Source organism: Siniperca chuatsi, linkage group LG16 (assembly GCF_020085105.1).
Source record: "Siniperca chuatsi isolate FFG_IHB_CAS linkage group LG16, ASM2008510v1, whole genome shotgun sequence".
Classification (NCBI taxonomy): domain Eukaryota; kingdom Metazoa; phylum Chordata; class Actinopteri; order Centrarchiformes; family Sinipercidae; genus Siniperca; species Siniperca chuatsi.
Window position 1 is genome coordinate 3,081,739 of NC_058057.1, and position 14,436 is coordinate 3,096,174.

Here is a 14,436-nt window from a genome sequence, read left to right on the forward strand (position 1 = left end):
TTAAAACAAAAATGTAGCGAAGTTTGAAGGTGCTACCATGCTGCATCGACATGCGCAGCGGTTGCCATCTAGACACTGCGACCGTCTTTTGTTAATGATGTCTATGACAGCACTGTTGTAAGAGTAGATTGCGATGATCTTCTTGGACCATTCATTCCCCCAAAGAATGGCTGCTATGATGACTGGTTGCATTTCGCAGATGGGGGAGAAAGGAGAAGAGATGAGAATTTTGGAATTCCTCCGCCATTTGGCTGAGGACCACCTGACTCTGTAGTAGCCGCCAAAGCTGATGGAAGGGGCTGCATCCGTGAACAGCTGGATGTCTTCTGGCTTGGTGATGTGGTAATCGTAAAAGAAGATGCTGTTCCAGGAGGAGAGGAACTGGTGCCACGGTTTTAGCTCCATCTTGCATGCTTCGTCCAACGTAACATGGTTGTGAGAGATGGAATAGAGGTGGCTATCAAAAGGAGGTGTGACGAGGAGGATCAACCTTGAGGGATGATACGGATGGCGTAGTTGAGGTGGCCTAGCAGCGAGAGAAGTTGGCATTTGGTGCATCTGTGAGCCAGAAGGCAATTTGAAATGAGTATGGAAATCCGGTGATTCTCTCAATAGGGAGGGATGCTTGGAGTAAGACGGAGTCGAGAATGATGTCAAGAAATTCCTGGGATGTGCTGGGGCGTTCCATTTTCTCTGAGGAGAAAGGAACTCCAAGATCGTGAAATGTGGAAGTCACAGTGTTGAGACCATATGGGGGAGAAGATAGTGGCTTGACGGTGAGAAAGTCATCTAAGAGATGGATGACATATGGGAGTTTGTAGTGGTTTGTCAAGATCCAGCAGAGTGCTTCAGATAAAGAGTTGAATATTTTCAGGCTGCTCATGCACTCGAAGGTCAGTCAAACTGCAAAGTAGTATGCACCCTTCCAGAGAAAGCCTGTAGTATGTTCCTTGGTTGCATTGCTGCAGGAGTCCAGCAACTTGAGATGCAAAGATGTGGTAAGTGTAGAATCTGCTGCCACCAAACCACAAGGCAGAATGAGGATCAGTGACAAGTAGCCATCCAGCTCTGATCTGCGGTCAGGGAAGGCAAAACAAATAATGTCACAGTACAGGGAGAATGTGAAGGTGAATTCAACTGCTGTGAGTTCTTTGGAGCAGGTAGGGAGTGGCTGTTTGACTTCAATGGGACCAAGTGCAGTTTGCAGTTCTCTGGGGATATGAGGATTACATGTGGATGGCTGTATCGATTGAGCAAGTTCAACATAGTTACCGGCAAGAATCTGTTGCCGGAGCATGGGTGACACAGGAGGTGGTCGGCGGATGTGACTGGGTGCACTGGAGGTGACACAGTTGCTAAAGTGAAGCTGTTAGGCATAGGAAAATAAGTGGGAAAAGCACTGGAATCAGCTGCAGGCAGAGCTATGGGGAAAAGGGGTGCATTTGAGGTGGGATGAATAACATTAGCTAAAATACAATGGGTTTTGGCCAATGGCACCGCCATGGATCTCTGTCAGGGGTGCAGTCTGTGCGGCTGTGATCGCTGTTATCAAAGTGGGAGGAGCTGAGGTGGCCAAAGATGATGGGATCGGAAAGGTAGAAGCAAGAGAAGAGGAAAGGATGCTGTGTTGTTTATGAAACCTGAGAGAAAATAATGGATGAATGAAATAGATCTGAAACAGAGAGGGCTTGTACAGAGTTTGATATGACCTGGCCCTCTGAGAAGAATGGGATAGTGGGTAAGAAGGGTCCATATAAAGGGCCTGCATTAAAAACGTTACCTAAGTTAGTGTAAGTATTATTAGCAAAATGCACTTTATGTAAAAGCAAAATTAGTCATGCAGAAAATGGCCCCTCTGAGTATTAAACTATTATGTTATATTATTAGATTATTATTAATAGCTTTGCACAAATATTAATTCATTAATTGAGCAAGCTAGAGTTACCTGCACCTAAGGTTGTGGTGAACAAATCAAACCAGTGAAGGGTTAAGAGACCTTATTCTTTAAATAGTTTAGGATTTTTAGAAATCATACCTCATCCCTGATTTGTATAACTGTTATTTGTTTGTTGAGCTGTCAGTGGAAACAAGTTTTTATTGGCAGGCCATCACCATTAGGGTCACTGTATTGCTTATTAACAGTGGGTGTGGTTAGCACTTCTGTAGCCAACTGAGCAATCAGCACTTGTGTTTAAAAAGTCACTCCTTGTTTGAAGCAGCAGCCTCATCATACTAAGACTCATCCATACAGAAGACAAAGGAGACCTGGGTTAACATTGTCAGGGTTAAGTATCTTTTTGCTTTGTCTATATACACCAGCTTTTTCTTTATCTGATATGTGTATACTTTCCATTCCTGTACACCTAGACCACGCACCTGGTCACAACATCACTGTAACCTCTCTAATCTTATCTATCCCACCTGTGCCACACACCCTTTGTCAAAGGGGGCCTGTGGAACTGCCAGCCAGCTTCCCTGCAAGACTGAGTTCATCTCAGGCTATACCTCCTTGCGATCCCTGGACTTCCTTGCTCACACTGAGACGTGGATCACACCAGACACCACTTCCACCCCTACAGCCCTCTCCTCAGCCTACTCCTTCACCCACACACCCAGACCCACCGGCATTCTTTCGAATTTCTCTGTGTCTGTTACATATCCGATGAAATTAAACACCTAGACTACTGCAATTCACTCCTGGCTAGTGTGCTTACATGGAACTCATGAGATGCTTTATAAATACAGGCTCTGAACTCAACATTCAAAGATGGTAAAGAAACCTTAGATGTCTTATTTTTATCTGCTTGCATTATTTGTTATTTTCCTAGATAAATTTGACTTGCTTTGAATGTTCGGCTCATCAGATAGCACAGAATAAACATGATAAAAGGATTGACATAGCATCTTTCTTGGCACTGAAATGGATAGTGACTGCAGCCATCCATGCAGCATGAATATATATGCATACTGATTAATGGTCTCCTGTTTTCAATTTGCATTTACAATGCAGCCGTCAAGTAGATGGTCAGCCAGGAGAGTGAAATATCTGCCCCTCATTCATGCAATCGACATTGCGAGCACCGCGCCAAGGCAAGTGGAAACAAACACTGCAAATGAGTCAGTCACATGGTAAGAACGACCTTGCTTTATGACTTAAGTGCTTCCCACCTTCTCCTGTCTTATCTGCCACTTCCATCTATCAATCTAACGATGTGGCAAAGGGCCAGGTTAATCAAGCTCAATTACTTTTGCTCTCATTTAAGACTGACAGTGATGCAGTACTGTCTCAGTCACAGCAGGTTTAGGACTGGACAGGCTTCAGTGTCAGGGTGTTGGACAGCTGTCTACAAGAAAGATTTTTAGGATTTATCATATCATTTTTTTTTCTGCCCAAAAAAACAAAAACAAATGACTAATGTACCTACAAATGTTTTAAAGGATTGTTTCTTTAGTATCTGGCTTCCTTCAGTAATTGAGTAAAAATGTGAATGGCCAACATCACAACACATTTCATTTTTAGGGCTGCAACAAATCATTTTCATTATGCATTTATCTGGCGATTATTTTCTGAATTAATTATTTAATTTAGTCCATTAAATGTCAGAAAATAAGGGAAGTGAGCTGATCACAATTTCCCAGAGACCAGGATAATGTCTTCAATTTGCTTGTTTTGTCCAACCAAAAACCAAATAATACTGAATGTACATTGGCATAAAACATAGAAGAGCAGCACTACACATTGAACAACCTGGAACAGGAATGTTTGACATTTTCCCTTGATGATTTACTTTAAAAGCTACTCCAGCAATTGCACTTCCACAAGGTTGGTGGGACTCAAGGCGCATTAAAAAAGAATGGTCAAAATCCAAGCAGCAGAGACTGCAATATCCTGATTTTTAGTCAATGGTATGGGTCAAGGTCCAAAAAAGCAATGCAACTCAATTGCATCTTTAATGAGACTCTCCTTACCTGATAAGTGCCTACATCTTTTAAACTCCACACCATGTAATGCTTAAAAATCTGAAGTCTCACGCCGAGACCCTCATGACATCATCATTCCCTTGACTTGATAAAGATCCTCCAGAGCCACAGATGACATTATACAACTATTTTCACAGGCTGAGTAGTACTCAGTAGACCAGTAAATTACCTTAATGTGTCAAATTGGTGGAATTCCCCTTTCAACAAGTAGCAATTATGAAAGTTGTCATTGATTGTCTTTCAATTGACTAATCAACAAATTGACTCAAGAACAAGACTTTGAGCCACCTGAATAATGCTGAAGTAAACAAGCAAATGACAAAACAGTAAAATATGAACATTATTCATACTTGACCTTGAAATATCTTAATTCAAGTTGCACTTACTCACTGAGGACGACTCTAAGAAGTGGTTGAAAGCTCCAAAAAAAGTGAATCTTGACATAAGATGTTTTTGTCAAAATAAAGGAGAACTGTGCAAGCATGTGGCTCTGAAAGAGCTTTGTCAAGTCTTAGAAAATAACCCTGATGATGTCAACAGGGTTATTATCTGAGATTGTGCTTGAAACTTCAATGTTTTAACAGAAAGCCTGTAATAGAAACTGGAGGTGTGGAGTTTCAAATAATTTCCAAAAAATTTTGCAGTATTTTTCTTGAGAACAGTTGTCAGCCACTTTCAAACATAAGAAAGGTGTAAGGCTGTTATCGCTAAAGCACCTGACAGAATTCAGGTGGTCTCATCCCATGTGTGACAACAAAAGATAAAGATCCTAGATATTTTGCACAATTAAAATAAATTTCCTGCTTATTATTTTCAACTTTGGTTTCATCTGGATTTTTAATGCATAAGGACCAATTTGATTGATTGGTTACCTTGGTTATCTATTTCTCTAAAAAAAATATTTAATCACCTAACACCCAACACTCCCATCTTTATACTTCTACTTCCACCTCTTCTTCCATACTCTGTTTTGTTCTCCTTCTGTTGTCCCTGTACAATATCGCCTCATTTGTTAACTGGTGACCCTCCTAATTTGCGTTTTGCTGCTACAGTCTGCAAGCAGAGAGCAGCCCGAGGCCCCTATCCGCTGGTTAGATCATTAGTGAGAGACCCCAGCCTTCCTGCCCATACACATCAAAACATCTCCGCCTCGGTCCTTGAGGAAGCTGAGACAAGGGGAGCATAAGGTTCAATAAATATTGCATTGTACTGTAGGCCTACCTTGAAACAGAAACACATTGAGTTGTAAGCACTGGTGGTGGTTAACAGATATTAGTGAATCTTAAAAGCTGTACTTCAGACACTGGAAATGTTTTTTGTTTGATTTATTTGTGTTCTGCAGGGATGGAAATAGTACTAGAAAGAAAAAAATAAATAAAATAAAAAAATATATATATATATATATATATATAAGCAAAAGTATTGTTACTTTAAAGACATTTTACTCAAGTAAAAGTACTTGTGTAAAAATGTACTTAATATGTGGAGGGGGGGTAAAGAAAAAATGTTACATGATATATATTACTGTTAAATTACAGAACACCTTTAGGCTACAAAATAAATTGCAATAAATGTCAATGTATACAGACTAGATGAATAACATCACACCACAGAGCCCTATGTCCAAACCAAAAATAAATTCCATTTCTATAGACGAAAATTGCAGACTGTGCATACAACTGATTATCAATTATAAATATGCAACCACCTTCCTCACCATAGCTTTACTAGAATTAACCAGAATAGAGAACAAAATTATTAAATATTCCAACACTCGGGGATGTGCACAGACCTTTTGAGGGTCTGTTGCAAAATCAGAATTAAGAATACCATTGTCCACAGCATGTATCATTCAAAATTGCTTGGGCATGGTAGAACTACTATTTAAAATAGCAAGAACCCTATTGATACACTTTGCTGGTTCAGCAATTCTAATCATTTCAATTCCTACACTTTAGTGTAGTCAGTTGAATTTTCATGGATGTAATGCTGACAGTGACTTGACTCAATGCTTCCTGGTGAAGCCAAGGAATTAGATTGGAGTAGGCTATATGTAGTTTTGTATGTAAACATATGTACTAGAATACAGAACAATTACAAAATGTCATATAGGATTTCATGAATGTATTTTCTGGCCTTACCACCCCATATTTCACTATAGCCATAAGAAGTATTTTACTTGATCACCAGGCTCTCCAGCGCTCTGAACTGGAGCTTTTGGGATTAGACCCTTACAGAAAGCACTCTTTAGCATTATGTTAAAGATGAAACTCATTCACAATACTATAAACAGATACAATATACTATGTATTTAAATTGATTGAAATATTTCTTTTTAGTTAGTTATTAGCCTACTTCCAACTTAAAAAAATGCTTCTGAGAAAATAGACTTACTTCACATTAAATTAATTATACAGTGGGTACGGAAAGTTCAGACCCCTTTAAATTTTTCACTCTTTCATTGCAGCCATTTGCTAAAATCAAAAAAGTTTATTTTATTTCTCATTAATGTACACTCAGCACCCCATCTTGACAGGAAAAAAAGAATAAAGAAATGTAGAAAATGCAAATTTATTAAAAAAAAGAAAAATCACATGGTCATAAGTATTCAGACCCTTTGCTCGGTATTGAGTAGAAGCACCCTTTTGAGCTAGAACAGCCATGAGTCAAGTTTTTCCACACCTGGATTTGGGGATCCTCTGCCATTCTTCCTTGCAGATCCTTTCCAGTTCCGTCAGATTGGATGGTGATTGGATGGTGAACGATGGTGGACAGCCATTTTCAGGTCTCTCCAGAGATGCTCAATTGGGTTTAGGTCAGGGCTCTGGCTGGGCCAGTCAAGAATGGTCACAGAGTTGGTCCAAAGCCACTCCTTTGTTATTTTAGCTGTGTGCTTAGGGTCATTGTCTTGTTGGAAGGTGAACTTTCGGCCCTTTTCTGAGGTCTTGAGCACTCTGGAAGAGGTTTTCTTCCAGGATATCTCTGTACTTGGCTGCATTCATCTTTCCTTCAATTGCAACCAGTCGTCCTGTCCCTGCAGCTGAAAAACACCCCCATAGCATGATGCTGTCACCACCATGTTTCACTGTTGGGTTTGTATTGGGCAGGTGATGAGCAGTGCATGGTTTTCTACACACATACTGCTTAGAATTTACGGCAAAAAGTTCAATCTTGGTCTCATCAGACCAGAGGATCTTATTTCTCATAGTCTGGGAGTCCTTCCTGTGTTTTTTGGCAAACTCTATGCGGGCTTTCATATGTCTTGCACTGAGGAGAGGCTTCCGTCGGGCCACTCTGCCATAAAGCCCCGACTGGTGGAGGGCTGCAGTGATAGTTGACTTTCTGGAACTTTCTCCCATCTCCCTACTGCATCTCTGGAGCTCAGCCACAGTGATCTTTGGGTTCTTCTTTACCTCTCTCACCAAGGCTCTTCTCCCACAATTGCTCAGTTTGGCTGGACGACCAGGTCTAGGAAGAGTTCTGGTCGTCCCAAACTTCTTCCATTTAAGGATTATGGAGGCCACTGTGCTCTTAGGAACCTTGAGTGCTGCAGAAATTCTTTTGTAACCTTGGCCAGATCCGTGCCTTGCCACAATTCTGTCTCTGAGCTCCTTGGGCAGTTCCTTCGATCTCATGATTCTCATTTGCTCTGACATGCACTGTGAGCTGTAAGGTCTTATATAGACAGGTGTGTGCCTTTCCTAATCAAGTCCAATCAGTTTAATTAAACACAGCTGGACTCCAATGAAGGAGAAGAACCATCTCAAGGAGGATCAGAAGATGCTGCAATGAAACAGAGTGAAAAATTTAAAGGGGTCTGAATACTTTCCATACCCACTGTATATGAAATGGTCGCTTGACATTTCTTTCATAATGCTTCACCTGGCCTGCCGGTAGTCTGACTCAGCTCTGCAAAGTTAGCGCCTTAGCTGCCTCCCTCAGCAGATTGCCTATATGTAAGCCAGCTAGCTAGCTAAAATTGGTTCATGTGAAAGGATAAAATAAGGCAATTTTGCGCGATGTGATGCAAACGTGACAAGCTGCGCATTGTTCGGAAGCATATGTGGAGATTTTTATTCACAAGGCATCCCTTTGGTTAAACCATTTGTCATTAATCATTACCACAACTTCAAAAATAATAAAACTTTATTTATAGAGCACTTATCAAAACAAGGTACAAAGTGTTTCACAAAGAGAGAAAAATAAAATACCACAGTGAATGATAAAATACATAAAAAACAATAAAATAGACAGCTCAGATAAGATCAGGATGTGCTTTCCAATAAAAATGCATTTTGAGAAGAGACTTAAAAGAAGACACTGACTCAGACAGCCTCATTTCTTCAGGCAAGCTGCTCCAGAGCCTCGGGGCCCTGATGGCAAAAGCTCTCAGCTCTCAAATACTCACCAAAGCCACCGGAGCCCTCACACAACGGCAACAATACCGAGTTTGGATGCCACATGACAGGGGGCATAGGGCCGCCCCATCTCTGTGTCCAGTGGAGGCATGCCAATCAAAAACCAATAAACATTTGGATGATATGGCGATTTTATTTAGTCTAACTAGCAATTATGGGCTACTCATATTTATGCAGCCACAGCAGCATAAATAAAAAGTTGTTTTTCCCTCCAAAGGGGCAGCTCAGCCAAAGAGGGCAGAGCTGTTGCTTGGGCAACTTTAGCCTGCACTTGTGCATGTCTTTGCTAACACTTATAAAATCACCAGCAGAATACAAAAATCACCAAAGCAGAAATGATAAAGATGAATAATATAACAATATAGACTCCACAGACTGCAGCCACAATCACACACAAGGAAAGGCAAAACTGCAGAATTTTAACACATTGCACACACACAGAACGCTACGTTGCTAGGCAACGTAGTGGCTGCTGATGCTCTCATCTGTACAGTGAGATTTAGTGTATTTGTTGTTGTACTCACCTGTCTGAACGTCACTGTGAGTCTTGTGCACCACAAAGTCCTCCACAAACTGCTCTTGGTTCCACTTCTCTGCTCGTTCATTCTTAAAGAGTGATATAACCAGTCCACTCAGCCTCTGTCCCACTGCGCTCCTCAAAGTTTAACACTTGCTGAATGAGTCTCTGTAGTCACAACTCACTGATTCTTGAGACATGGGACAAAACACGTCCAGCAATTGTAACTGCTATTAGGTATAAAAATGAAAATATTAATCCTCCATCTTATTGTAGTGTTTACTCACAAACTACTTTAATCTGCTCACTTTGCTTTTCCCTTCAGTTCTCTTCCCCCCCCACACACACACACAGCGGCTTGCCCCACCCCACCTCTTTCTGTCTCTTCTTTCTCCCTGTGTGTGTTGACTTTCTTCGTCAGCAGTATGTTTTATAAAGTCGCCCAAAAAACACACCTCGTTTTGGACTTTTTCACACACAAGTCCATTTTCACAGCAGCTTGGTGAGCCGCGTGTGAAGGCGGCTTGTTATTAATGACATAGCCTATCGAAACAATGTGCACTTACAAGCTTTTACTAAACAACGGCATAAGCAAATGGTAAATGGACTGTACTTGTATAGAACCTTTCTAGTCTTCCGAATACTTAAAGCACTTCACACACACACACTACATATCCATACACTGATGGCAGGTGCCAACTGCTCATCAGTTCATGTCATGTCAGTTCAGTCATGCTTGTTTTTGCTGTGCATAACAGTATGACGCCATTACATCCACAAGTCGGAATGTTGCCATTATCACGCTATGATTATTTTTTTTTGCATATTAAAAATTATACCAGCATTATGATATGGCACACCCCTAGTCAGGGATGATTGTCAAAAACAGCAGGCCTCACACAACTCACTGAAGGTAGAAGTGAAAGGAGAAGTCTCCACTGGAGGATTCACCGTGAGCATAACCCAAAATGATCTCATCCTTCATTTTATTGCATTGTTGTGCATTTATGTACTGTTCACTGACTGCTAGCTCAGGGCTGGGTGTGACTGCACCCCCTGACACCCAGCCAGTGAACGATATGTTCAACAGGTATCTATTCCAGAGCGTCAGCTGAGTGCAGAGCGTCACCTTTCTGGACATGAAGCTCTCGGGAGCACACCAGCAGCTTCTTCTCTGTTGAAGCCGTTGATTTGGCTCCTTTTGTTCTATTCTCACAGAGTCTATCATGACTTTTTCATGTGACTTGTTTTTACTCTGTAATGGATGAGACTTTGAAATGTAGTGAACTAACAAGTGATAAAAAGCACTTAACTTGTCAAACAGTGCAGTCAGAACTGTTGTGTTACTCAATTCTTATTGGTGTAGTTTGAGATTTTGTAGGTGCTAGCCTACTCTCTCCTCTGCTAGCCACAGTAATGGTCGTGCTAACTTTCGAAATAAACCACTGTTTTTGTGGCCAAAAACATAAAATGCATCACTTCTATTTTTAATTTTTACAGAGGGCAGAGCAGACATGAGCTTTATGCTACACTTTTTTCCCCCCATACAGGGCTAGTGTGTACTATATGTATGTAAGTTGTCATGTAGAAAGGAGTGTGCACCAGCCATCATGAGAACAGTCTGCCTTTAAAAATGTGTTTTCCAACTTTCGTGGATTGCTAACATTCAGCGCCAATGCTTGAAGTAGTGTGCTCTTTATATAGTATAGTGGAAGGTTGGGGTGTGGAAATCAGGGTGCTGCATGGGTATGCAGCGCATCCAATACATTTCACACTGGAGATCTCACAATCCAACAGTTAACTTTTGCTTAACACTTAACATTTGTAGCAACAATCTTTTGCTAACCTTAAAAACTTAATCATAGTTTATTTGCCCTAACCATGTACTTTCCGTAACCTGAACCATATCATATTTGCCATGTGCAGTTATAATAAAATAAATAATTCTAAAACTCTTGGCTGGACGTTAAAAAAAAAAACACATTAACTGTTATTCAGAATTTTTTTCAAATGGGGTCCATTATCAATATTCTGTATGGTGATGTGGTTTTTTCCACTCTCCAGCTTCTCACATGATTATAAGATCAGTGGCTAAGGTATGACAAGGTCACCTGCCAGCATTAATGATCTCTGTATGCACAGTAAATTGTCCAACCCCTAACCCTAACCCAAAAAGAAAATGCTGATGTTGGGAACGCAAAGGATACAACAATGTTATATCAAGTACATTCCATGTTGACAAGCAATTTAAAGCCCCTATGTATAGGTGTGAACATTTCTGACTTGGGCAACTCCAGTACACAGCAATATCCATATACCATAAATACCCCCGCAATCAAAAACGTATGTCACCAAAATAATTTTAAGATGATGTAAAATCAAAATCTACACATAGATGCTTTAAATATAAACATCCGTATTATATCGCAATATAAAAGAGAATGGCACAATCTCCAGTTAAAGTGCAAGAAGAAGCCAGATGGCAACATCTGAGCCTGCTAATGCCTTAAAAGGAATAGTTGGATATTTTGAGAAATACACTTATTCACTTTCTTTGTTACATGAGAACATTGATACCACTCTGATGTGTATATGGCAAATATATAGCTGGAGCCAGCAGCCAGTTAGCTTAGCTTAGCACAAAGACTGGAAACAGGGGGAACAGGCAGCCAGGGACTAGTTGCCAGGGAACCAGTGGAGACTCCCGGAACTTACTGGTCCTGGCCAAGAAATAGTCCAGCACATAACCCCCCATGAAACGGCGAAGTGTCACTTTTACACTTCAGTTTTTCTATGTAATGTGTTAATTAGTGAGCTTTAGTGGTACTAGGTGGATTTTGTTACCTTTGGACAGAGCCAGGCTAGCTGTTTCCCCGTTTCCAGTCTTTGTGCTATGCTACACTAACCGGCTGCTGGCTTTAGTTACATATTCACTGCACAAACTGACCGGTGTTGATCTTCTCACCTTTCTCTCAGTAAGAAAGTGAATAAACTAACCAAAATGTTGAACTATTCCTTTAAAAACCACAAACAATATGTGAAATTAAATGTGGCCATACAGTCCTATGTGAAATTAAATGTGGCCATACAGTCCTAAAACTAGAACAGGCTGCAACATATAGAGGCACATAAGCATTTAGTAAAATGATATGCATTTAACTACAGGCAATTAGTTATTCAGAGTGTCAGTAAGTTCTCAAAGAGCAGGAGTACCAAATTAATCAAGATGCAGAGGTTAGACAACTGGTGCTTCCAAAGACATTAGCATCACTTTAGGTATCAGTGTTCCTCCAACTCTACTTGCTGCATATTTATAATAATTAGCATTAATGAGGTGACCCACAACCTGCAACACTTGACACATACCACCATTTGATGAAGATAGGGGGATTTGAGTGTGTTTTCACTAAAATTGGTGGGGAGGGAGCAAAAAGTGGGGGAAAAGACATTGTTTTTACTTTCAATATAGTCAATTTACTGAGAGTTCGAGAAGCTGGTTGTATCTCTCATTCCACACTTCCTGTTCTTGTCATCATTTAGCTTGTCTCATTGAATTCAAAATCCAATCAGGGAGAAGTCTATTGTCAGTTATTATGGCCAATAGGGTCAGATGACAGACATTGTTATGTGTAAAGTGTGCAGCTGGGCGATGTCTTCATTACAGTGTTGTCTGCCTCTGAATCCCCTCTATGCCTCATTTCTGGATGGGGTCAGAAATGATTTCATGCTTATTTTGACTAAGCCCATATTCCATCAATTATTTGAAATACATCAAGTTAAGCCTCTTCCAATAGGCAATAAAAAAAACTGTTGAAATGTTTAAGCGGTTGTAACAAAAATAAATGAAGTTCATTAAAAATGGAAATCTTGCAGAGGATTAGTGAGGGAGAGCTGCTTGGCGCTGGTGGGACTTCTCTATGAAAACCCTGCTGCTCAGGATCAACATACAAAATGGTGTCAATGCTGTTAATTGCCCTGTCCCACAGTGTGGCTCTCAGCTGCCTCTCAGCTCTGTCTGACTAATCTGCACATGGTGTTAATCAATGCCACTGCAATTTCCATAACAAGGCAAACTCTGTAACTATGTTGGCAAAGAGGATTTTACATTCCCTCCATTCCTTCATTCACTGGCTGAATGTCTGCTGATGCATATTTGCTGTAGTTTTAGAGGAGCAGTTGTTCAATCTTGTCAGTGAGGAACCTAAATTAAGTAAATCCAGTGTTGTTTTAGGAACACAGAAAATATACTCTTGCGAAGTAAGAAACAGGTCTGTAATCCACTTTAGGTTCTGGATAACACGTATTACAGGAGCAGTTCTATATTTTGGGAAATTGACTTGTTTCTTCTTAACGAGAGTCAGGTAAGAAGATCTATATCAATTTCATGTCTGTGCATCTATTACAAATGTCCAGCATTTGTTTAGCCAAAATTAGCACATAAACTAGCCTAGCTAAATGAGAAGTGAAAAAATATGCCTTCCAACAACTCCAGAGCAGTCTTTTGACACATTGTAGCCAATTCCATTAAGTGTATTTTAAAATGTATATATGGTCCAATAGTACATACAATGTCAGTAAGCTTTACAGGACTATGTGGTTCCAGACCCAGACCAAGCTCTCTAAAGGTGTGTTCAAATTATTCAAGCAGTCAAATTTGCGCAAGTAACACAAAGTGAACATTTTATGTGAATTAAATGGTCACCTTGCATTAATCGCTCAAATTTGACACCTGGAGTGTTTGTCCATGTTTGTCCAAGTTTATGTTTATTAGCTCCAAACAGCTAATGTACAGATGTTGAAGGACTTTTTGTCGTAAGGGGTGCTGTATGGAGGTATGTGGACCCAAAAGCAGATGACGAGGAAGCGGTCTCAGGGTGAAGTAGCCGGATGACTACCGTGTTTACTGTGGGGTGGAATGCAGGCAAGAACAGGCAGAGGTGAGCAGACAGGTAATGAGCAGACAAAGTCCAAAATCCAAACAAGGTCCACGGGAGAACAAAGAATCCAATACAAACTTACGGTAAACACGCTTGGCAGGAACAACACCATGTGTACAACGATGATCCAACACAGAACAAAGAAAAGACCCAGACTAAATACCCTAGGGGAGGTGAGACAACGAGACACAGGTGCAAACAATCAAGGGAGGACCAACAATCAAAACTCGAGGGAAAACACAAGACACACAAGGGAAGAAGAATACCACCAAAATAAACCACGAAGTAATAACACCTAAACTACCACACTTTTTCCACTTTTGGTGGAGCAACACAAACAATTTCTTACCTAAAAAAAAGGCAAAGAACAACATGGACCTATATCTGTACTGGACAGAAAATAGCTTCAACACTTACTGCTTTTAAAACCTACAATGTCTCATTTTTAGATTTCTATTTCTACATGTATCAAAGGAGAAACATTGTGTAACTAAGACAGCTTTGGAGTTTTTGGTGGACATATTGTTTCACTTTTGATGGAGCTATGCTAGGAGTTTCCCCCTGCTTCCAGTCTTTCTGCTAA

At 40.5% G+C, this 14,436-nt stretch overlaps 1 long non-coding RNA gene and 1 pseudogene across 1 annotated transcript in view; one reads left to right on the forward strand and one right to left on the reverse strand.

Moving 5' to 3' along the window:
* Positions 1-2,040, reverse strand: LOC122863536 (annotated as a pseudogene).
* A 176-nt stretch (positions 2,041-2,216) lies between these two features.
* Positions 2,217-14,436, forward strand: part of LOC122862921 — a 28,254-nt gene continuing 16,034 nt past the window's right edge. The window contains exons 1-3 of the long non-coding RNA XR_006374875.1: positions 2,217-2,284; positions 2,447-2,770; positions 3,011-3,129. This is a non-coding gene — a long non-coding RNA (uncharacterized LOC122862921). The remainder of the gene's footprint in view (positions 2,285-2,446; positions 2,771-3,010; positions 3,130-14,436) is intronic.